Raw genomic sequence first — 24,034 nt, 5'->3', positions numbered from 1 at the left:
TTGCGAGATGCTACTACCAATGCTAGTACTAACTTTTCAAGAGATGTGTACCTGGTCTCTGCCGGCAGCAGAGACTTGCTTACGTAGTATATCGCTTCTCGCTCCTTTTCTTGCTCTCTCGACCAGACAAAGCACTCACTGCTACTTCTGTGACAGCTAGGTATAGAAATAATGGTTCTCCTGGCTTTAGCTTTGACAGCAGTGGTGGGCTGCTGAGATAGTGCTTCAGGTCTCTGAAGGCTTGCTCGTGTTCAACGGTCCATTCAAACTTCTGGCTTTTCCTTAGTACGTCGTAAAATAGCCTGCATTTGTCTGAAGATCTTGAAATGAACCTGTTCAAGGCTGCTACCTTTCCAGCTAGTCTTTGAACATCCTTAGGTTTCTCGGGTGATTCCGGTGTAAGATGACTTTGATCCGCTTCGATGCTAGCTTCTATTCCTCTTTGAGTTACAATATAGCCTAAGAACTTGCGGAAGATACCCCGAAGGTGCATTTAGATGGGTTTAGTTTCATCTTGTATTCCCGAGGGTGTCTTTGAATGTTTCGCCGGATGCCGCATATGATCTTTGGCCTTCTCTCGATTTCACCACCATGTCATCAATATACACCTCCATAGTTCTTCCTATCTGTTCTTTGAACATTCATTAGCTTGACCTTTGATATGTGGAGCCTGCGTTCTTTAGGCCGAACGGCATGACGTTGTAGCAATATATTCCTCTCTCGGACATAAATGCTGTCTTCTCTTGATTTGCAGAATCCATGTTGATCTGATTGTATCCACTCCATGCATCCAGAAATGTTAACATCTCGTGTCCAGCTGTTGCATCCACCATTGCATCAATATGAGGCAGCGAGAATGGATCTTTAGGACATGCTTTGTTGAGATCGGTGAAGTCCAAACATAGTCTCCACCTCCCGTTCTTTTTAGGCACTACCACTACATTAGACAACCATTCTGGGTATTTTACTTCCCTTATTTTCTTTGCTGCCAGCAGGCTATCTACTTCCTGGTTGATCACCTTATTTCTTTCTGCTGCAAACTTTCTTCTTCTTTGTTGAATGGGTTTACACTTTGGGTCCACGCTAAGCTTATGTGTTATGATGGATGGATCTATGCCTATTATATCATCGTGTGACCATGCAAAGCAATCCATGTTATCTTGCAAGAACTTGACTAGCTGCTGTCGTAAGCTTCCTGTACATCCTGCTCCAATGAGCACGACTCTTTCTGGGTGCAGCTTGTCCAGGTTGATCTGATCTAGCTCTTCTGTTGGGGGTTCGATGTATTCGTCCTGGATAGGCTGCTTCTGATCTCCTCTTATCGTTTCTACTCCTCATGGGGTGGGGAACTTTATGCACTGGTGGTATGTTGAACGGACTGCTTTCATCTGGTGCAACCATGGTCTTCCTAGGATGACGTTGTAAGTAGAGGGGCCATCTATAACAAGGTACCTGACTTGCTTGTTGACTCCTCCCACATAGATGGGGATGATTATCTCACCTATCGAGCTGGCTGTTTCTCCGCTGAAGCCTACTAGCGGAATAGTCTTCTTCTTCAGAATCCTTCTCATTTGAATCCCATGTTCTCTATGGTTTTCAGCATGATTAAGTTGACCGAGCTTCCTGTATCTACCAAGACCTTTCTAACTGTGCAATTGGCCATTGATAAGGTGATAACAAGTGCGTCATGATGTTCTCGTTCATCGTATGTATCTCCGTCATCAAAGCTGACTGCTGGCGGATCCCTGTGAGATATTCTGCAAGAATTGGCTGGCCTATCTCCTTTGATCTCGGTGGCATGTCTTTTGGCTGCTGAATATGTTAATCCGCTTAAGTTTGAGCCGCCTGTTATCACGTTTATAATTTTGGTGCATGTGGGTGGGTGCACGGCTGCGCAGAGCCTACCTTATCCCGCTTGCCCCCACGTGGTAATAGGTGGCTCGGCTTTCCTTGTTCGTGACAGCGCTTGATCTCTCTTCTTAATATATAGCAATCCTCAGTGTTGTGCCCAATATCACGGTGAAATTCGCACTTCTTCTTGCTATCCTTTCTCCAAGCTTGCTCTCCTACTGGTGGGTTAGACCACCTGACTCCATCTCCCATATCTCTAAGCGCCTTCAAGATTCCTCCGATACCTGTAGTGAATCCATATTCTGCCAGGGTGGGGAGTAGCTGGTTTTCCTCGATTCTGTTGACTCCCCTCCCATATGGTCCGTATCTCTCGTCCTTCTTGTTGGTGGTTTGCTTTCTTCCCGATTTCTCCATGGTCAAGTACTAGAAATACTCGGTGTGCTCTGTAGTCGGCTCGGCTAGGATATCTTCCTCCTCCGATCGCGGCAGCTGCTTTTCCCCTGATCGTCGAAACTATGGCGGGGATGCATAGTCACCGCTTGTATAGGTCGAGTCGTGGTGGAGGCCTCTTCGAAGGCTTCTACTGCTTTGTTGAGACATCACACTCTCATCGCTACCTTCTCATTTTTAAATCTGGTATTGTATTCTCCAATGCTCTCTCCTACCCCCTGGACGATTCTGTACAGGTCTCCTGCGTGCTTCTGTGGCTTTCTGCTGCTTGCGAACTGTTGAGTAAATGCGTTCACCAATTCAGCAAATGTAGATATCGACCTCTTGGGTAGGCTTACAAACCATCGAAGTGCCGGTCCTGATAGGGTGGACCCGAATCCTTTGCACATGCAGGCCTCCTTAACTTGTCCTATAGCTCTTACTGTCATTATTTTCTGCTTATACTGGCTGATATGATCAAAGGGGTCTACTGTGCCGTCGAAGAGAGGCATATTTGGGTTTGTGAATCCCTTTGGCATGGCTGTGATGGATATGGTGTCCACGAATGGTGAGTCGGCATAACTGTCTAGAGCTGCTTTCTTGAGTGGGGGTGGTAGCCCTGGAACCCTGCTCAGCATCTCCTTTAGTTCCAAGTACTGCTGATCAGTTATATTGGCTGAATATGGGGTCCGCCTGTCAGCTGTCTGCATATTTCCTCCTGATCCGGGTTCTTGAAGATTCTGATAAGATCCGGCAGCCAGGGGGGTTGTGGTAACGATTGTCCCCTGCTGCCAGTTCACTTGCTGGTTTGACTCGGATCCTGCTACAGGTGTGTCGATCGATTCTTTGCAGGATCTGGCCGACGGGAGGCCACCTATTTGTATCCCTACGCAGCTAGCTGGCTACCAGCTATCTGGTGTGAGGTATCCTAACCCTCGTGGGGTTATCCTTCCTCTGATGGTATCGTAGCCAAATCCAATCTTGTAATTATTTAATTTGGTATCTCACTCGTCGTCTCGCTCCTTGTGTCGATCTACCAAGGAGATCTTCCTTCACTGTCCTATTCACCGGAGTGTTGGACTCTGCCGCTTTAGGAGATCAATTTGTGCCCGAGCTCTCTGTCTCTCCTTCTTACCTCAAAGATCTCGCTCTCCTTTGGTCTTCTCTCATGTTTTCCATAGCTTTCTAAAGATTTTCCACGCCGGCGAGCAGGGATTTGCGTGGGATCAGGCGGCGGAGTGACGCCCGAGCTTGATGTTCCTTTGTCTGATCTGATCTGAGTCGAGACAGCAGGGGTCCTGGGAGGTAGAGAGGCTTTTGTTGTCGGTATGATTCTTGAGGTATGTCCGGGAGCCTGCGTGGCCACTGTCGATGTTGGACTTTGGGTAAACGGTGGTGGTGGCGATGGTTGCCTGCTCCCTGACATGGCTTCAAATACTTGCTTTTCCATTGTATATCTAGAATATCAACGATTGACGACCACAATGACCCACGGTGGGCGCCAAACTGTTTAGGTATTTTTACCCAAATCGATTAATTAGGGTCAATGTAGTCTATATTCGTTGGTTGAATGTATGTTTGTTCGTACGTCGTTGAGTAAATAGGAAAATAAAGTGCGTAATGTAAATTGACACGTAAGATTTTGGTGACGCGGAAAACCCAATGTGGGAACAACCGCGGGAGGGACGGTACCCTGCCAAGTATTGCACTATACGTATTGGAGGATGATTACAATAGCAACGTTTATACTAATCTTGCTGACGCTAGGTGTCAGGCCTGCGAGATCTTAGATGGGTATATATTTGTGAGTGATATGCCGTGGTGTTGATGTGAATGCGCAAGTGCGGTTGTCTTGAGTATAATCTCGAATGAATGTATGGATGAGTGAATGCCCTTCTTGATTTGCTCCCCTTGGCTATTTATAGGGTAAGAACCCTAGATATATCCTACCTCAAATATGGAAAGGGAATATTATTTCCATAAGGACTTCTTTCCAAACCCGGACTCCCTTGCCAATTCTCCCCGATCTCCCTATCTTCTCCCTAACTTCTCCCTAACTTCTCCCTGACACTTCTTTCCTTAACACGGGCACCTTCTATGACGGGCTCTTGATCCTTCTTAAGCCCGTTTCCCCTTTTCCTGACCGCGGGCTCCCTTCCCCCTTATCACTTCTTTCGTAATCTTTATTTTATCAAATGGGCCTTCTTTATTGTGCTATTTTTAGCCCAAACAATGAGTTGCACAAAATGCTTGTGCAAGCCGAAAGGGACATGGGGCTAAGTGTTAGCACCACCAAGGACGTGTTCAATGTCAATCATAAGAGCAAGGGAACCTTCAAGAAAAGCGGGAAAAAGGAAAAGAAGCGAACTCCCAATAGGAAGAAAGATAAAGCTTGTGAAGCTAGTTCCTCCAAGCCCAAGTACAGTGCCTCCTCCGGGGACAAGTGCCACTATTGTTGTGGTGTTGGGCATTGGAAGAGAAACTATTCAAAATATCTTGGCGATATTAAGGCTGGAAAGGTTATTCCAGTAGGTATATAACTATCTCTATCTTTTATGTTTCGATCTCAACTTTGGTATGTTGATACAAGTTGTGATGATTACCCTTTTTATTGTAATTAGGGCATCCTAGCAAGGACAAGGGTAAATAAAAGCAAGCCTAGAAGATCTTGAGGGAAGCTAGAGGTAGCCGCCCATGGAGCTAGATCAATGGAAGCTTGGCTTTATGTTTCTTTGTCTTTATTTTCATGTTGAACTTTGAAATTTTAGAACTATTTTGATTTCCTTGTGTGACTTGGAAATTTGTTTGTATCCTTTAAACATGGGTTGTATTTTGGATATTGGTGACTTGGTTTGCAACCCAAGTCACTTGCTTTATTGTATCGTTTGTTCTAAAATTTATCTTGATACACCACTTGCATAGTGAAACATTAGATTAACAACTCAAATTGATCAAATAGATGATTATGATGATTGGATCATTATATGTCCATAAGCTATGAATTTGATTCTCCTTATGTCATTGTTACTAAAAGTAATAACTTACTTATGTAAGATCAATTATAAAGTTGTGATGAGCTATTGAACTCATAAAGTAGGGATTTTGGATACCATACTGACACATTATTCTAAACGGATGGTCAACCATGAGATACCTAGAATAGAAAGTCTATTAAACAGATGACATGGATAAGACTCGTATATTACATGAATCAAACTGCCATGATAGGGATGGCCTTTTGAAAGCTAAAATATAGTCTAGATAAACACCTAATACTACACCATATATATGTTTGTAACTCACAAAGCTATCTCTCAAAAAGATAGAGTGGGAGTAGATTGCATCGTCACAAACATGTCTTATAGTTAATGTGTTACTTTGTGAAAGTAATGGAACTATAATCTATAAATCTAGAATGGGAGTATATTTCAGTGGGAGTTTATCACACATGTCTTATTGGTTAAAATATTGCTTTGTGAAAGTGATAGTATTATGACCTTGTTACATACGAGCCATAACATAATAATTCGAGAATTGTTACTCAAGAGTAGATTTACTTTAAAGTGAGGGTCTCTTTAAAGGTAGATAGAGCTTTAGAGTACTCAAATACATAAGATTAACATAAACATGTTGATCAAGATAAATCATGTTAGGAATTGCCGCATTTCATTTTAATGAGGAATGGCAAATGATATTAAAATTCGCTTTTCTAAAATGGGAATTTAGAGAAGGAAGTGTTTAAAACACAAAACCTTAGATGAAGATATAATAATGCTAACATATTATGCGTAACTTTCTTAAGTGATCCTAGAATGGTCTTAAGCAAGATTTAAAGGATTAAACTTTTCGTTCATGTGATTATAGTGAATGGTTTCATTCACATGATTGAAGAATCATGATCATACATGAAGTTAAGTGGGAGCTAGAATTGTTTCTCCATGTCTTACATGTTGATAACATATGTATTGAGAATAATGTACCAATGTTCTCTTCTGTGAAAGAGTGATTGGAGACTTGGAAAGGGGTGCAAAGTATTCTAGATTTTGAATCTATGTGAGAGAATATTGGCATAGAGTTGAGAGTCTTATGAGGATAAGATCTTTCATATCTGTTGTACATCAACAAGGTTGAATAGGCTATTCATGTTGATGAAAGTGGAATTACTATGATGGAGTCATAGTCATTCACTGAGCCTATTAAGTTGTTGATTACATGAAATCGATTTCTAATGTTTCCGCCATTAGAATGATCATGTATGCCAACAGACTCACATGCCATGATGTGATATATGCTAAGAGCATGATAAGTCAATAACAAGATAATTCCCATGATATGGCTTGTGAAAGCCTTAAAGAACATCCTTGAGATTCTTGAGAATAAATAAGGATTCGTTCATATGTTTGGATGATAAACTAAGTTATTTATTGAAGGATTACACAAACTTTAGTTTCCAAACTAAAAAGGATTTGTTGAAATCCTAGGATGTCTTACTAACTTATGAGTAAGAGACTAGAAAAGTGTTTTAGTTTCGACCATTGCAAATTCTACAAAAGGAATCTAAGTAAATTGTGATAAAATGGTCAATGTAGAGATTAAGGGTGGACTTTATCGCAAGTTATGAGATAACACTGGGAGCATCTTTCAAGTAAAAGAGCCCAAGTCTAGTAAGAAGACTAGACAAATACTTAGAGATAAATTCAAGTTATTAGAAATAACATTGAATAGAAGGAAATAGCAATTGACAAAGTTGGAATATATAGATATAGGGTATATCCACTTGCCAAGCTTTTATTGCATTTTTACTAGTGTTAATGGTACACTAAAGATTATAAGATATGAAGTAGTAATAGTGTATTGACTATTCATATGTGATAATCGCATTTATCGTTTGAGTTTCATTAAAATCACCCGTTACCTTGTCGTATCCAAATGGATTGTAGAGACAAATTAAACACCATTAAAGTGAACTGGATTGATATGGTATTCGCCTCTAGTTACTTATAAGAGGTGACGTCTCGAAGTGACTAGAGTGTGATGCGATTGATGGCAAGTTCAAGTGCCATAGAGTCATACGAGATGACTAGTCGATCACATAGGCAGACTGTATGGGACACTCTGTCGGGCGGTGACCGCTTATAGAGTTCTGGTAATTCATAAAGCCTGGTCGTCGCAAGATCTACTATAGGCTTTGATTTATGCTCTACGACTGTCGTAAATGTGGTCAAATGGGTATATTTTGGGTTATGATGAACTGTGGCTGAATGAAGGGAATAGTGCGATAGGAATTGTCCACCCCTTGTCAGGGTTGTTTGAAATCTCAAGGCCACTCGAGGAGTATTTAACTGGAAATGCGTGGCCATGCTCGGAAGGTATCTATGGTAGATAATTCCGGTCAGACAGTTAATCTCCAGATCGAGGAAACCACTCAAGATATGATCAAGTGAAAGTACGACCTGCAAGACACCTTGCATTGAGTGGGAGATTGTAATAGGACAAGAGAATTGGTGACGCACACTTGTCTCGGACAAGTGGGAGATTGTTGGAAAATGTGTTCTCAACAATAGTGCGATCACATGATTTAATATCATAATTAAATCTCATATCAAGAATATGAAAGGGATGATTCTTTATATAGTCAACTGATCATCATTAATCGGTAATGATTGGCTAACTAGAGTTTGATATTACTGTCGTATGACGGTGGTGGTCAGTTGATCCCTTTAAGTTACACCTATAGGATGAGGCCCAAATAGATATTTAATTAATTGTATGCGAAACAGATTGATTAATTCCTTAATTATGGGAGTGCGGTTTTACGTCTTATTCTAATGTGATTAAATAAGATTTAATTTAGTAATTAAGTGTTAAATTACTAAATTAGTTGAGGTTTTATATAAGTTTTGAGGTAGAGGTAATTGGTTATTTAAAGTTACAAGAAGTTGGAGTTTTATCTAACTAGGAATTATAGGACCCATTATATATTGATATAATGGTAGTATACTACTCAAAAGTGGAGTGTATATTATATTATTAATTGTAATAAGGATTAAACTTTTCGTTCATGTGATTATAGTGAATGGTTTCATTCACATGATTGAAGAATCATGATCATACATGAAGTTAAGTGGGAGCTAGAATTGTTTCTCCATGTCTTACATGTTGATAACATATGTATTGAGAATAATATACCAATGTTCTCTTCTGTGAAAGAGTGATTGGAGACTTGGAAAGGGGTGCAAAGTATTCTAGATTTTGAATCTATGTGAGAGAATATTGGCATAGAGTTGAGAGTCTTATGAGGATAAGATCTTTCATATCTGTTGTACATCAACAAGGTTGAATAGGCTATTCATGTTGATGAAAGTGGAATTACTATGATGGAGTCATAGTCATTCACTGAGCCTATTAAGTTGTTGATTACATGAAATCGATTTCTAATGTTTCCGCCATTAGAATGATCATGTATGCCAACAGACTCACATGCCATGATGTGATATATGCTAAGAGCATGATAAGTCAATAACAAGATAATTCCCATGATATGGCTTGTGAAAGCCTTAAAGAACATCCTTGAGATTCTTGAGAATAAATAAGGATTCGTTCATATGTTTGGATGATAAACTAAGTTATTTATTGAAGGATTACACAAACTTTAGTTTCCAAACTAAAAAGGATTTGTTGAAATCCTAGGATGTCTTACTAACTTATGAGTAAGAGACTAGAAAAGTGTTTTAGTTTCGACCATTGCAAATTCTGCAAAAGGAATCTAAGTAAATTGTGATAAAATGGTCAATGTAGAGATTAAGGGTGGACTTTATCGCAAGTTATGAGATAACACTGGGAGCATCTTTCAAGTTAAAGAGCCCAAGTCTAGTAAGAAGACTAGACAAATACTTAGAGATAAATTCAAGTTATTAGAAATAACATTGAATAGAAGGAAATAGCAATTGACAAAGTTGGAATATATAGATATAGGGTATATCCACTTGCCAAGCTTTTATTGCATTTTTACTAGTGTTAATGGTACACTAAAGATTATAAGATATGAAGTAGTAATAGTGTATTGACCATTCATATGTGATAATCGCATTTATCGTTTGAGTTTCATTAAACTCACCCGTTACCTTGTCGTATCCAAATGGATTGTAGAGACAAATTAAACACCATTAAAGTGAACTGGATTGATATGGTATTCGCCTCTAGTTACTTATAAGAGGTGACGTCTCGAAGTGACTAGAGTGTGATGCGATTGATGGCAAGTTCAAGTGCCATAGAGTCATACGAGATGACTAGTCGATCACATAGGCAGACTGTATGGGACACTCTGTCGGGCGGTGACCGCTTATAGAGTTCTGGTAATTCATAAAGCCTGGTCGTCGCAAGATCTACTATAGGCTTTGATTTATGCTCTACGACTGTCGTAAATGTGGTCAAATGGGTATATTTTGGGTTATGATGAACTGTGGCTGAATGAAGGGAATAGTGCGATAGGAATTGTCCACCCCTTGTCAGGGTTGTTTGAAATCTCAAGGCCACTCGAGGAGTATTTAACTGGAAATGCGTGGCCATGCTCGGAAGGTATCTATGGTAGATAATTCCGGTCAGACAGTTAATCTCCAGATTGAGGAAACCACTCAAGATATGATCAAGTGAAAGTACGACCTGCAAGACACCTTGCATTGAGTGGGAGATTGTAATAGGACAAGAGAATTGGTGACGCACAGTTGTCTCGGACAAGTGGGAGATTGTTGGAAAATGTGTTCTCAACAATAGTGCGATCACATGATTTAATATCATAATTAAATCTCATATCAAGAATATGAAAGGGATGATTCTTTATATAGTCAACTGATCATCATTAATCGGTAATGATTGGCTAACTAGAGTTTGATTTACTGTCGTATGACGGTGGTGGTCAGTTGATCCCTTTAGGTTACACCTATAGGATGAGGCCCAAATAGATATTTAATTAATTGTATGCGAAACAGATTGATTAATTCCTTAATTATGGGAGTGCGGTTTTACGTCTTATTCTAATGTGATTAAATAAGATTTAATTTAGTAATTAAGTGTTAAATTACTAAATTAGTTGAGGTTTTATATAAGTTTTGAGGTAGAGGTAATTGGTTATTTAAAGTTACAAGAAGTTGTAGTTTTATCTAACTAGGAATTATAGGACCCATTATATATTGATATAATGGTAGTATACTACTCAAAAGTGGAGTGTATATTATATTATTAATTGTAATATTTAAGTGTTAAATAATTACATTAATAATTAATTATGTAAGATAGTTAAACATATGACTTATAAGCATTTGTGGGACAAATGACAAAAGGCAAAAATGGACCAAAAGGGCTCCATATTACCGGCCAAAGGAGAGCAAAAGATGCTCCTTTTGTCTTTTGTTTATTCCTCCCTTGGCATAAGAGCAGCCGGTTTTTGGCTCTTAAACGTGAGTACTTGTTGCTCATTTTTCTCTATTGTTCTTTGCTTATTTTTCACTTATATTTCCTCACATGCAAAATCCACCTATAACTCTCAAATACTAATACTCTCCAACTATTACTAGAGGTAGTAATACTAGAAATATTAGTAACATTAAGGTAGCATTTCTACTACATATCTAGTTAATATTAGTAGGAATTTTTGGGTTGAATCTTGGGTGCAACTTATTGGAGTGTCTTCTATACTTGGAGTCTTAGGAGGATCATCCATCATATTAAGCTCAAGAAAAAGTGAAGGAAGGTGACCTTACTTGTTCCCATATTTTCGAACCTACTTACAATGTAAGGGACATTAGTTTTCTTATAAATCTCTTATTTTGTTATGCATGCACTAAATCTAATGAACAAATAATTAAGATGTTAATTAGTTCACTATTAGAGGAGTCTAATAATAGGTATATAAACCTAACAATTTTACCTCTCTCTTGGCTGTCGACCAGGCTTCCTGATCCTGACGTAGCCTGCAGTCTGATCGGCATGAAGGGTGGTTGTATGTTGGGCCCCCGGGTTGTAGTCTGGTGACTAGTCCCTTAGGGATCTGTCTATCTGGGCCATAGATTCTTGAGGTCTTGATCTGCCTGTCAGCCTCATATGTTTCAGTCTGCGACCCTGTACTGAACATTCCTGCTAGTCCACCTGATGTCTGTACACTAACTGCTGGTACACTGTTGATGATTTCTGTTGGATTGATCATTCCTGTTCTGACAGAAGCTGGTGGAACTCTAGGAACCAGATCTGTTGTAGTACTCCAGAGGAGCCCTGGGGAGTAGTTCTGCTGCGAGCATCTGGATGAATTATGGGGAGCGTGTCTACTGCAGGCATCTGAAGCAATTTCAGGGAGCAAGTCTACTACAGGCATCTGAAGCAATTCCAGGGAGCAGGTCTGCTTCAGGCATCTGAAGCAATTCCAGGGAGCAGATCTGCTGTCGGGATCAAGCGTCTGTCGGGGACCAGATCTGCTGCCAGACTCGGGCGTCTGAAGGAATTTCGGGGGACAGATCTGTTGCAGGTCTCTGGTAGGACTTCAGGAAGCAGATCTGCTGTGAGACTTCTGGAGGATCCCAGGAAGCTGATCTCAGGAAGCTGATCTGCTGTTGGCTTCCGGATAACTTCTGAGGAGCAGATCTACTGCTGACTTCTGGAAGATCCCAAGAAGCTGATCTGTTGTTGACTTCCGGATAACTTCCGGGGAGCAGATCTACTACTGACTTCTGGAGGATCCCAGGAAGCATAACTGCTGCGAGACTTCCGGCGGATCATAGGAAGCTGATCTGCTGCGGGCTTCCGGATAACTTCTGGGGAGCAGATCTACTACTGACTCCATAAATAGCGATGAGATCTTGTTCGCTAGCAGACATGACACCGGAGATTAATTTGATGATAACTTGGCTATAGAAATCGATCACCATGCCCCACGGTGGGCGCCAAACTGTTTTGGTCAAAAACTGTCAAAACACGACAGTCTATCTCGTTAGAGGTTAAAGTGACCTACTCTTTTTAGCCTCGTATCGGGGGGTTGAATTATATATGATTTGTAACCGAATAATGATGTGAATAAAGTGAAGGACAAAATAAGAGAATAATGACACATGATATTTTGGTGACGCGAAAAACCCGGTGTGGGAAACAACTGCGGGAGGAGTCGGTATCCCGCCAATATTCCACTATTTGATAATCAGGGTACAAGTACAACATTTAACGGTCCGGATCTGATGACAAAGAATCTGTCTAGTGCGTAAGCGAGAGACAGACATAGTATTAATCGGATATCAGCGGCTACTTCGTGGATTTATGTGTGGGATTGTATATGGTATGATAAGATGGAGATAATGATTAGGTTTAATCATTATCTAGTGATGGAGGTAATGATTGAATGATGATGATGGCTATTACTTAGGGGAATTGTTTGTACGTAGTATTCTTGAGCTAGATAGTATACGCCGTCTTATGTATGTATGAATATGGATCCCTTCTCTTCCTTGCTTCCTTGTATTTATAGTGAATAAACCGTAGTGGGTTTATTAGGGTTCCTCACTTAATTGTCTTGTTCCTCAAGGTAGAGTTTGGTATCAATTTGGACTTTCCTTATTCTGAATTTGGTAACAACTTGGACTTCCTTATCTCACTCGCGGTCAATTACTAGATTATACAACCAGTTGTATGCAGTTGTACGGTGTAGAATCCGAGCTGTGTAATAAAGTTTTCGAGTTTTGTTTAAAAGAATCTGAGCTATGCTGTAAAGTTTCTGAACTCACACACTTAAACATAAAAAAGTAAACTCTTATAAAACTCAGAAAAATTACACACAAGCTCGGATTAATGTATATGGTTGTACAATGCTTATTATACAACTGGTTGTATAGTAGTATTTGTGCACTCGCGGTCTCGTCGATATCTCTGTCCAAGCCGAGTTCTTCTTCCTTCGGTCCGTGGGCCCGACTCCCTCATGTATGACATGGGTCCATTTGCTTAATTAATTACCCACTCGTCTCGTGCCACGTAGCTTAGGCCAAATAGTGAATTTTGGCCCAAACAATCACCAACAAAAAATGATAAAAATGGTAAACTATAATAGAAAACATCGTCTAGTTCAACGATGGGGAGCTCTATATAAGTATAAAATTAAGTTAAAGAGTCTTTGATATGTAGAAAACATACATCTCTTGTGTCACAATTGTTTATCATAAACAATTTAGCTAAAGATTTAAAACTAAATCTTCTTTTGAAATTCTATATCTTTCGAAAATGAAAATATAAATAGCCCAATCAATATTACTCCACATCATTACTAAAAAGCAACAAATCTTGATTACACAAATAACATTATACCTCTAGTGGTATAATAGCATCATACAACCAAGTTATATCTTATCGAGCTTATGTATAATTTTGTTGAGCTTTTTTAATGTTAATTTTTTAATGTTTGAGTGAGTGAGTTCAGCAATTTTATGGTATAGCTCGACTTCTTTAAAACAAAACTCGAAAACTTTATTATATAGCTCGGGTTCTAGAGTATACAACTGGGTACAACTGGTTGTATGATCTATTAATTGGATTGATTATTCCTCCAAAATTTACAATAATCACATATATAAAACACATTAAAGGAAATGAACATTAACAGAAATCACTGGGAGACTAAATTTTATCCTCTTTTCAAATTTTGCAAGCATAATCATACTTACCAATTTGGCGTGTTTGTATAGTAGATTTTTAGTAACACGTTCTGGTGCATATGAACCCGCGATTTTCAATACCTAGTTCACAAACACCAACTTTCATTAAAACGTATCATACTTACCAATTTGGCGTGTTTGTATAGTAGATTTTTAGTAAAACGTTCTGGTGCATATGAACCCGCGATTTTCAATACCTAGTTCACAAACACCAACTTTCATTAAAACGTATCAAATATCCGGACGCGATTATTACTTTGATAGTGTTTCTAAGTGAAGACTAAACAAATTCTAGGGTCTAACGCTAAAACAAATTTTGTGCCAATAGATTAGAACAGAGGAATACTCGTTTATAGTAGCACAAAACAAATTTTAAACAATATTTCAAATAATAAGATTTTGTCCTAGGTAACATTGATGGATAATAAGGAAAAAAAAAATGTATTTTAGGTTAGTACTCCTCCATATATATAGTTGTTTCCTTAATTTTGAATGGAGCAGTTCGATAATGAAATTTAGGAACGGTTAAAATTAACATTAGTGCAAAATATAGTAAACCTCAGCAAAATGATAATGGCAATATATCATATTTACAAACTTGGCTAATCTAATTTTGTCTTAAACAACTAATTTCTTGCAATAACTTTCACACAACTTACATCTATAGACGACAGCAACAATAAATCTAATCATTTGACAATAGTTGAATACCGAAATTTATTATCTAATTAACTTGTTGATAGATAAATTGTCGGTCGTCGTTTTTACTAGAATTAACTATCAAATTAATAATTTATAGACCTAACTAGACTCTACTAACTACTAACAATAATGGTAGTAAAATGGCAAGCTAGGGTCGAACCAAAAGGAAGGACCTTTAACTAAGACTCGAATTGTAAACTATTGACCAACAATCACTAACTAAGACTCCTCTTTACTAATTAAGACACTAATGATAATTTAGACTCAACAATTTAAAATAATCACAAACAATGGGTATTCACAATGTTCAACTTGTAGGAAACATAGATGGAAAAAGCATTTGGTTGGAAACAACATGAAAAAGAGTAAAAATGGAGATTTTCCTATTGAGACAATTCAACAAACAACTAGTATGCAAGAATCAATATAAGGGAGAAACTTGGTGTAACTGTTTGGGCCAAAATCCACAAGTTGGCCTAATAGGAAGCAGGCTCATCTGATTTCGTCTAGCAAGTTGGGCCGAGAAAGTTTAAAAGTTACGGAAGGCCCACGAATAGAAGAAGCCCACACGTTGTGGAGTTGTCAGGGAGAATTCAGGGAGATTCCAGGGAGATAAGGGAGAATAGAGTATAAGGAGGCGTTCATGGAAAGAAGCATGGTAGAACTAATATTGTTTACCATAAACGGAGTAGGACACGTCTAGGGTTCCTACCCTATAAATAACCAAGAAGACAAGGAAGAATTTTCATTCAAGAACGATCATACATACATAACACGTTGTGCTAGCTAGATTTACATTCCGTCTCCTTTGTACTCATTCTCATATTCGAAGCAAGTGCACTCATTGAAAGGGAACCGTCCCTTCCCGCGGCCGTTTCCCACATTGGGTTTTCCGCGTCAACAAATCTCTTGTGTTAATCTTTACCTGCATCTCTTATTTCCTTATTTAGCATTATCACAAACAACTCAATCAACATACAACGAGTAAGACCATTTTAACCCTATTTAACCTAATTCGGTATAAAATTATCAAAACAGTTTGACGCCCACCGTGGGGCATTGTGGTCGTCAATCGTTAATTACTCAGACACGTAATGGACAAACAAACATCAGCAGCTGTGTCAGAGAGCGGTCAGCCGTCGATACCACCGAATCCAGTGCAAAATCCAGTGTAAAATCTAGCATCAACGGCTCAAACTCAGGCCCCCGGGCACACACCAAGAACCACATCCGTGACAAAAGTCACACTGCCTCCCAAAACTCCTGTTGTGGCGGCACAACCCAGATCAGACAGGGGAGCAGGAAGTTTAGGCCTTACTCCACCGCCAATTCCAACACAAACCTTGCTGAGTGGCATGGAAAATCTGCAGAAGGTCATGGAAGGTATGCGAGAAGACTAGAGGAAGGCAGAAGCTGAGGCAAGGAAGAGGAACATGGAACTCTGGGCGCAGATAGACATCCTGAGACAACAATCCAGCACACCAGCAAGCGCGGGGGATGAAGGTCAGTGTAACACCCCCATACTCCAAGTGCCTTACCAGGACCACTCAGGTATGAAGACATTACCATCTCGGTTACCCGAGGCAATGATAATCAAACAACAATAACGAAACAACGTTTATTATAAATAGTTTAACGAATAGTTACAATCCACGAAACCAACTAAAAGTGCGATACATTATTCTCAAACGACTGTCTAACTGAAAAGTAAATAAACTAAAGGCTACAGCGGAAGACTCCTATCATCATGTCGTGGCATCCCAGCTATCCCAGTACTCATCTCAATACTCGCTCAATATCCGCTCACCATCCCGAATGGATCACCGCAGTTTACAAAACAACACCGGGTCGGTACTAATCACACAATCAATATAAATAACAATAATAAGATAAACAGACAAATTGAACTGTCACACACACACACACACACACCACCAACTCCCATCATCTCAATACCGATCGTCCACCTTTGGACCAGCCGCCGCGATGGGGGACCGCAGCCGTTCCCACCTAAGCCCCGCTCATCATACCGAGCGATAACCCTGTCCATTAATGTGCACATCCCCTTCCGTGGCGGGTTCCACGAAGGGCGAAACTAGGGCGTGAAGTCACTCCCGCAAGTGACCCCACTCAGCCGAGAACGCATCTCGAGAACCATCAACAACAATCACAACCACAAACACAGTACAATCATTATATCAAACAACCAAATACAGGACATCACCAATATCCCATTATGGGACTAATGCGAGTAGGAAATCCTACCCGGAAAGCACAACAAGCGAGACGGTATCTGGTGAGTCAAAAAGCCTCTTCTACGAACCCTCCTCCTATCATATAACACATATAGGCTACACATCACATACTACACACAAAACCCCCAATCTCTAAATTAGGGTTTAACCAATCTTAACAAAGCATTATAAAAATTATGTTAAAAGCTTACCCTCGACGCAAGGAATTCAACGATACGAATTACGACAAGAACTCGACCGTCGAACTCGGAATTGCTAAGAATGCGATTAGGAAGATGAACTGGTTGCTTTCTCTCTTAAACAGGGTTTTAGGTTTTGTAAAAGTGATTTAAAACAATGACGATTATGTTTAAATACCTTAATCGCATAATTAACAAAACCCGAGAAAACTCCCCGTAAAACTGGACACTCGATCGAGTACCCAAGGTACTCGATCGAGTACCCCTTACTCGATCGAGTACCCCTTACTCGATCGAGTACCCAACAAGTCAGAAACTATTTTATTTTGCAACTTGCCCTTACTCGACAGAGTAAGGGCTACTCGATAGAGTACCCCAAGACATATAAATACGGAGTATTACAGTCTTCCCTCCTTAAAAGGAACTTCGTCCCCGAAGTTCAAACCACTACTAAACAAAGGTACTCCCATAAGCTTCCCGACTCGAAGGTCAAACATAATTCAACGTAAAACATGATACTAACCCAACTCATCCCGACAAACATACCGACACAACATATAAAAGGGTTATAAAACTCTTAAAAACTGCTCGCGATCATCTCCTACCCCCCTAAAAGAAACAAGGTTACGTCCTCGTAACCATACATACCTGATCAAAGAGGAAAGGGTAGCGCTCTTTCATAGCTTCCTCTGGCTCCCATGTATCTTCCTCGGTCTCGTGGTTAGACCAAAGGATCTTAAGCAAAACTGTCTCACCACTCCTGGTCTTTCTAACCTTTCGGTCTAGAATCTGCTTAGGCACCTCAAGATATGATAAGGACTCATCTAGCTCTAAGCTCTCTGCCTCCAACACATGTGACGGGTCGCTCACATACTTCCGCAGCTGCGATACATGAAACACATTATGCACTCTCTCCAACGCAGCTGGTAAAGCCAAACGATAAGCAACTTCCCCAACTCGCTCTAAGATCTCATAAGGCCCTATAAACTTCTGACTTAGCTTGCCTTTCTTCCCAAATCTCATAACTCCGCGCATCGGAGACACTTTCAGAAGAACCTTGTCCCCAACTTGAAACTCTATGTCCCGACGATGTAGATCTGCATAACTCTTTTGTCGATCCTGGGCTGCTCGCATCCGTTCCCTGATCATCTTAATCTGTTCCACCATCTCATGCACCATCTCTGGTCCTAAAACCACTTTGCCTCAAAGACTATCGTCCCAACAGATTGGACTCCTACACCTCCTCCCATACAAAGCCTCAAACGGTGCCATACCTATCTTTGGTGTGATAGTTTGTTGTTGTAAGAAAACTCTATCAAGTCCAACCTCTGCTCCCAGCTACCACCAAAATCCATCACACAAGCTCGCAACATATCCTCAAGAGTCTTGATTGTTCTCTCAGTCTGCCCATCTGTCGCAGGATGAAATGTTGTACTCATCTTCAAAGCTGTTCCCAACGATTCCTGCAACTCCTTCCAAAACCTTGATATAAACCTCGCATCTCTGTCAGACACTATGTCCTTAGGGACTCCATGTAACTTAAGCACGTTCTTTCGATAGGCCATAGCCAATTGTGCCTTAGTCCATGTATCTTTCATTGGAACAAAGTGAGCTGACTTGGTCGACGATCCACTATCACCCAAATCATGTTGTTACCTTGTTGACTCTTAGGCAAACCCATAATGAAATCCATGGAAATGGATTCCCACTTCCACTCAGGCACCTCTAAAGACCGAATCTTACCTTGTGGTCTTCTCTGTTCCCCTTTAACTCTCGGGCATGTCAAACAACGGGACACAAACTCAGCTGTCTCTTTCTTCATCCCAGGCCACCAAAACGTTTTCTTCAAATCCTTGTATAGCTTGTCTCCACCTGGATGAACTGAATATGGTGTGCAATGCGCCTCTGTCATGATCGTCTTTCTCAACTCCTCATCATTAGGAACACACCACCTACCATCAAAACTCAAACTACCATCTGTATGAATAGAAAACCGGGACACTGTCCCTTTCTCTACTCCAGCTCTCCACTCAACTATCTTAGGATCCAAAGCCCGCTTATCCCGAATGTCATCATAAAACTCCGGATGTCTTTGTCATATCACCCATGGCATCTCCTTTCTGCATCATATGTATCCCAAAACTCGCTACCTCATCCCTCAGCCTCATCAAAGATAGAGCTGTACACAAGGAATGTACACTCTTCCTACTCAAACCATCAGCAACAACATTGGCCTTCCCTTCATGGTAGATGATTTCCATGTCGTAATCGCCAATCAGCTCCATCCACCTCCTCTGTCTCATGTTCAACTCCTTCTGCGTGAAGATGTACTTAAGACTCTTGTGATCAGAAAATACCTTAAAGATTGCTCCATAAAGGTAATGTCTCCAAATCTTGAGAGCAAACACCACTGCACCCAACTCCAGATCATGAGTAGGGTAGTTCTCCTCATAAGGCTTCAACTGCCTAGAAGCATAGGCAATCACTTTACCATTCTGCATCAACACACATCCCAGCCCATTCTTCGAGGCATCTGTATAAACCTCAAAATTCTCGCTCCCTTCAGGCAATGCGAGGACAGGAGCTGTGGTCAAACGCTCCTTTAATGTTTGGAACGCCGTCTCACAACTCTCATCCCAACGAAACCTGTTCTCTTTCCTCATCAACGCTGTCATCGGTCTAGCTATCTTGGAGAAATCTTTCACGAACCGTCTGTAGTATCCGACTAAACCCAAGAAACTTCTAACCTCAAAGCAACATTCTTTGGTGCTTCCCACTTTGTCCTTTGCTTCAATCTTCGCCGGATCCACAGCTACCCCATCTTTCGAGATTACATGCCCCAGAAAAGCAACTTTCTCTAACCAGAACTCACACTTGGACAGCTTAGCATACAACTCATGATCCCTCAAAGTCTGCAACACGATCCTCAGATGCTCCTCATGCTCCTCCTTAGTCTTACAGTAGGCTAAGATATCATCGATAAACACTACTACAAACTGGTCCAAGAACTGTCTGAAGATTCTATTCATCAAATCCATAAACACTGCCGGCGCATTAGACAACCCAAACGGCATCACCACATACTCATAATGGCCATACCTTGACGTGAAAGCTGTCTTTGGTATATCCATCTCTCTAATCTTCACCTGATGATACCCCGACCTCAAATCAATCTTAGAAAAGACTGTTGCACCGCTCAACTGATCAAACAGGTCATCTATCCTTGGCAAAGGATACTTGTTCTTTATCGTCACACGGTTCAGCTCCCTGTAATCTATGCACAGCCTCAAGCTCCCATCTTTCTTCTTCACGAACAGAACTGGTGCTCCCCAAGGCGATACGCTTGGTCTAATGTATCCCTTCTCTATCAAATCATCCAACTGCTTCCTAAGCTCCTCCATCTCCTTAGGACCCATACGGTACGGTGCCTTAGAGATTGGCCCCGTCCCTGGCTTCAACTCAACGGTGAAGTCTATCTCCCTCTTCTCGTGGCAACCCGGAATCTCCTCCGGAAAAACATCTCGCAAACTCTCCCACCTTTGGTATCTCATCAACTGTCGGACTCTCTATCCGGTCATCTCTCACATGACACAAGATCAACGGACATCCCTTCCTCAGATAAGACTTCAAGGTGACAGCTGCAATCAACTTAACTTTGGGTTTGACTAGAAACCCACGATAAGACACACTAACACCCTTAGGACCTCGTAAGGACACTTTCTTTTGATGACAGTCTATCTTAGCTTTATACTTTCCTAACCAATCCATCCCAACTATCATCTCAAAACCGTTAAAAGGAAACTCTAGCAAGTCTACAGGGAAATCAACTTGCCCAACTATCAAAGATACATCTCTAAACAACCTCCCACACGATACAGACTCACCCGAAGGTATGAAAACTTGCTCACTAACAGACTCATATACTCTCAAACCCAACTGTTTTACATGACTCGAAGACAAAAACGACTGAGAAGCCCCCGAATCAAACAAAACAAACGTAGGAATACCATTAACAAGGAATGTACCGGGGATAACGTGCGCATCTTCCTGTTTGCCTTCTTCTCCATCATGAATAACTTGCCATCGGTCTTTGTCCACCTCCTGGGACAAGATCTTGGTGATGCGGTCGGCTTAGCACCCGACCCTTGATTGTTGTTGTTGTTCGTCGGTGTCTTATGATAAGAATTACCGCCGTTGCGGTTGCCTCCACTCTGGTTACTCTGACTTCCCCGGTTTGACCATGATCCATCCCGGTGTTGCTCGTGAAGCTCGTGCAGGTCTCTCGAAAAGATCCGGTGCACTCGTGCACTCATGTCTCTTGTGGCCTACACCACCACAACCAAAGCAGATCACTCCCCAACTATTACTCACACTTCCACGGCCACGCCCAAAGGAAGCCCAAGCACCGAACCACGACCCGAGAAGAAAATCCTTTAGGATCGATTGTGGTTGCCTTTCTTGTGATTCGATTGGCCACCACCCTCGCTCTCGAACTTCCTCTTCTCACCACCCGACCTCTCCGAGCCATCTCCACCAACCTCTCGGCTCTTCCGGCCCTCTCATAAGCTTCCTTAACATCGGTAAGGATTCCCACGGGTAACTTATCCATAATCGTGGTAGTCAACCCTCTCTCAAACCTCAATGCCAGGTTTTCCTCACTCAAACCCATATCCTCAAAGATACCTAGACTTCTCATTGAACTGTCGTAGTACTCGGCCACGAGACATCTCGGCGGTCATCTTAAACTTATCGAACTCTTCCCTCAACTTACTCCTTACATGCTCCAGAGTCACGAACTCCTTCCTCACAGCCCCTACGAAACTCCTCCCAAGGTATAGCGGGTAAGCCTTGGTTGGTGTATATCTCCTTAGCACTCACCTTCACTGAATCCCACCACTTGCCCGCCGCCTCCCTCGGATAGAACGCAGACTGTTCCACCCTCATCTCATCGGGACAATGAACCAAGTCTAAGATGTTCTCCATCTCTCTCAGCCAACTATCAAGAAGGTTAGGTTCCCCAACCCCTTGTATTCTTTCGGGTTAAACCTCGCAATATAGAGGCTGATTTTAGAATGATCAACCTCCTTCTCCTTACTCTTATCCTTGTCCTCATTCACTCTCTTGGGGTCTCGGTAAGAGCATCCTGGTGCTCTAACATCTTAACGATGTCATCCACGGTCATAAGCTCGGCTCTCGCGTACAAAGCGATTCTCTTGGGCGGCATCTTGAAGCTATATAAGAAAGGGGTAAACATAAACACACGTACTAAACCTCAAAACACGAAAACACGATGCCCAGAACCCACTCGATCGAGTTCCCAAACACACTCGATCGAGTAACGGGCTACTCGATAGAGTGCCCCACGTACTCGATCGAGTACCCAAACTCCAGAACCAAACAGACCTTCTGATCTCTTTCCTACTCGATCGAGTATCTAGGCTACTCGATCGAGTGACCCCCTACTCGATCGAGTACCCCTAGTTACTCGATCGAGTGCCCCAAAACTCGATTCTGGACTCAAAATTGCCAAAAACCCACCCGATCGAGTCAGCCCCACTCGATCGAGTAACCCTAATTCGTAAGAGCTACCCGCATATTACGTCATATGCTAACATGCTAACTTTATAAATCACATATTATATCATAACAATCATGCTATTAATTGCCACGTTGTAAAACATTCAACATGCTATCATCTCATCAACAGTTTCTATATATATCATCACTTTTCTTTCACCTCCTCAACTTCCAATTCGAACATCCAACAATCAACATATTCCATCACATTTGTAAACAAGTTAACCAAACACACATACAACTCGACAAACACTTCCCCCATGTGACCGGTTCAAAGTTGTAGGGCGACCCCTGCGACTTTAGAACGTCTCCCAAGCCTTTGCACTAGCTCCTACAACTTTTACCCCGGGTTCATTTTAATTGACTCCCTATGTTCATTAAGTTCATTGGTTACAGGTTTCAGGATCGTCGCTCTGATACCATTTGTAACAGCCCCATACTCCTTACCAGGACCACTCAGGTATGAAGACATTACCATCTCGGTTACCCGAGGCAATGATAATCAAACAACAATAACGAAACAACGTTTATTATAAATAGTTTAACGAATAGTTACAATCCACGAAACCAACTAAAAGTGCGATACATTATTCTCAAACGACCGTAATCGAAAAGTAAATAAACTAAAGGCTACAAGGAAGACTCCTATCATCATGTCGTGGCATCCCAGCTATCCTAGTACTCATCTCAATACTGCTCAATATCTCGCTCACCATCCCCGAATGGATCACCGCAGTTTACAAAACAACACCGGGGTCAGTACTAATCACACAATCAATATAGATAACAATAATAAGATAACAGACAATACCAACTGTCACACACACACACACACACACACCACCAACTCCCATAATCTCGAAGATCGATGTCCTTTGGACCGCCCGCCGAGTGGGGGACCGCAGCCGTTCCCACCTAAGCCCCGCTCATCATACCGAGCGATAACCCTGTCCATTAATGTGCACATCCCCTTCCGTGGCGGGTTCCACGAAGGGCGAAACTAGGGCGTGAAGTCACTCCCGCAAGTGACCCCACTCAGCCGAGAACGCATCTCGAGAACCATCAACAACAATCACAACCACAAACACAATACAATCATTATATCAAACAACCAAATACAAGACATCACCAATATCCCATTATGGTACTAACCGAGTAGGAAATCCTACCGGAAAGCACAACAAGCGAGACGGTATCTACGGTGAGTCAAAAAGCCTCTTCTACGAACCCTCCTCCTATCATATAACACATATAGGCTACACATCACATACTACACACAAAACCCCCAATCTCTAAATTAGGGTTTAACCAATCTTAACAAAGCATTATAAAAATTATGTTAAAAGCTTACCCTCGA

This window comes from Silene latifolia, chromosome Y, assembly GCF_048544455.1.
Source record: "Silene latifolia isolate original U9 population chromosome Y, ASM4854445v1, whole genome shotgun sequence".
Taxonomy (NCBI): domain Eukaryota; kingdom Viridiplantae; phylum Streptophyta; class Magnoliopsida; order Caryophyllales; family Caryophyllaceae; genus Silene; species Silene latifolia.
This window is presented reverse-complemented; position numbering follows the sequence as displayed.